Source organism: Priapulus caudatus, unplaced genomic scaffold, assembly GCF_000485595.1.
Source record: "Priapulus caudatus unplaced genomic scaffold, Priapulus_caudatus-5.0.1 Scaffold1043, whole genome shotgun sequence".
NCBI classification, from domain to species: Eukaryota; Metazoa; Priapulida; class Priapulimorpha; order Priapulimorphida; family Priapulidae; genus Priapulus; species Priapulus caudatus.
In genome coordinates, this window is record NW_014578104.1 from 22808 (window position 1) to 25095 (window position 2288).

General features: G+C 40.3%; 1 long non-coding RNA gene across 1 annotated transcript in view; it reads left to right on the top strand.

Annotated features, from left to right (window-relative positions):
- LOC106815109 overlaps positions 1 to 1618 on the top strand; it is a 5601-nt gene extending 3983 nt beyond the window's left edge. Inside the window, exons 2-3 of the long non-coding RNA XR_001394701.1 lie at positions 596 to 719; positions 1413 to 1618. This is a non-coding gene — a long non-coding RNA (uncharacterized LOC106815109). The remainder of the gene's footprint in view (positions 1 to 595; positions 720 to 1412) is intronic.
- The last annotated feature ends 670 nt before the right edge of the window (positions 1619 to 2288 follow it).

Genomic DNA, 2288 nt, shown 5'->3' on the forward strand with positions numbered 1-2288 from the left:
GTGTAGTATTAAAGAAAGCTCGACGGTAGAAGACATTTGTGATTAATATCCCAGTATTTCAATCAGTTTTACTATCAATGTTGATAGGACACGATCGTTATGGTCTCTGCCTCTACACGAATGTATTTTACGGACGTTCCTACAACGTTGTGGGAACGTTGCACAATATCTGACAGAAATAACAATAATAACATTTAAATAACATGACGTAATTAATTAGGGTTATACGTTAACATATGATATAGTACATTTCATAAATACAGATGTCAATTTTTACTATAAAAAAATATGTATAATAGTATATACGTATCCAACGTCCTAATAACGTTTTTAAAACGTTACTACATAACGGTGTGGAAAGGTGCGAGTGTAACGTTTGCATGGCACGTTTCTAGAACGTTGCAGCAACGTTATTCCTGACCTAACCAAACTACCACCTTCCAGCAACATTGTGAAAACATTATGTGTTAGCTGGGTACGTACGCACATAATTATGTTCGACTTACGAACGACTGCTCGATCGGAACCAAACCTGTTCGTAAGTCGTGGAGTCACTGTAGTAATAATAAACAAAGATTTATGTTTTTTCTTGTAGGTAAACCAGCTGACCTGTATGACCGCTCACATACTGACTGGGCTCCTACATTGCTGCTTGCGGACACACTGACTCCAGGGAACTCACGTAAAAAGATCCTGAATGGGGAAACAGACTTAAAAAGGTATTGTTTATATGTACCACAGGTATTATTTTTATAGGTACTTGTGTATGTATACAGATTGTCTTGCTCTAAAACTATATAATTCCATAGTATCAAACTTCAGACAATTCCAATAAAAGGGTGGCATGTCAAGTGTTTGCGACTGGATATTTTATTACAAAGATGAATAATTTATTACAAGGGTGGAACTATTACGTGTGTACGTACGTGGCTCTGTGGTGTTTTGGTTATAGACTTTGGCGAATATATGATATGTTTGTTGAACACATTTCGTTGTGTACTTCTATATCTTTACTTTATATTTAAATTCTAAATTATATATTATATAACACTTTACAAACACATGTTAACTTCAGGGTGCGAAATTAACGGGAGTCTGGAGTCAAATACTCCCTGATTTACTGTCAGACTCCCTGATTTGACATATGCAGGAGTCCGTGTGACTCCCTGAAAATTCTGCCATACTAACTAGTTCGTTCCAGAGCACGGCCTCGCGGAATTACCGTATTTTTTCAGCAAATGTCCAAATTTGGCAAACGTGCAACCACATGAATCTTAAAAATAAGCACATGCCCAATGTTGAACCCCAAACTGCAGAATCCCTCTTTTGAGGGTAGGGACTCCCGCGTTCAAAACTTAATTTCTACCAATGTAACGCGGCTTTCAATACAGAGTTATTTGTATTTTCTTTAGCAATTTTGAGGAGAACCTAGATAGGACGTTAATTCTACGAGTGTTAGTGTGACGAGGCCGTCTCCGAAGCAAAATACGAGGACGTAACTTGAGCGCCGGACAGGGTAGATACTTGACGTCTGTGACCAGAACGTGGCAGCTTTCCCTGAAGCACGATGGAATACGTGAGAATTAATTCCGGGGGAAAACCATATGAGTGCGAACTGTGTGATACTGTCTTCTCCAATCTGAGTAGTGTGAAGACACACATGAGAACACACACTGGAGAGAAACCGTATAAGTGCGAGCTGTGTGATGCTGCATTCTCACAATCATGTAGTGTAAAGAGACACATGAGAACACACACGGAAGAGAAACCGTATAAGTGCGATGTGTGTGAAGCTGCCTTCTCCCAATCAGGTAGTGTAAAGAGACACATGAGAACACACACTGGAGAGAAACCGTATAAGTGCGATCTGTGTGAAGCTACCTTCTCACAATCAGGTAGTGTAAAGAGACACATGAGAACACACACTGGAGAGAAACCGTATAAGTGCGATCTGTGTGAAGCTACCTTCTCACAATCAGGTAGTGTAAAGAGACACATGAGAACACACACTGGAGAGAAACCGTATAAGTGCGATCTGTGTGAAGCTACCTTCTCACAATCAGGTAGTGTAAAGAGACACATGAGAACACACACTGGAGAGAAACCGTATAAGTGCGATCTGTGCGAAGCTGCCTTCTCCCGTCTGAGTCATGTGAAGACACACATGAGAATGCATACGGGAGAGAAACCGTATAAGTGCGATCTGTGTGATGCTGCATTCTCACAATCTTGTAGTGTAAAGAGACACATGAGAACACACACGGGAGAGAAACCGTATAAGTGCGATC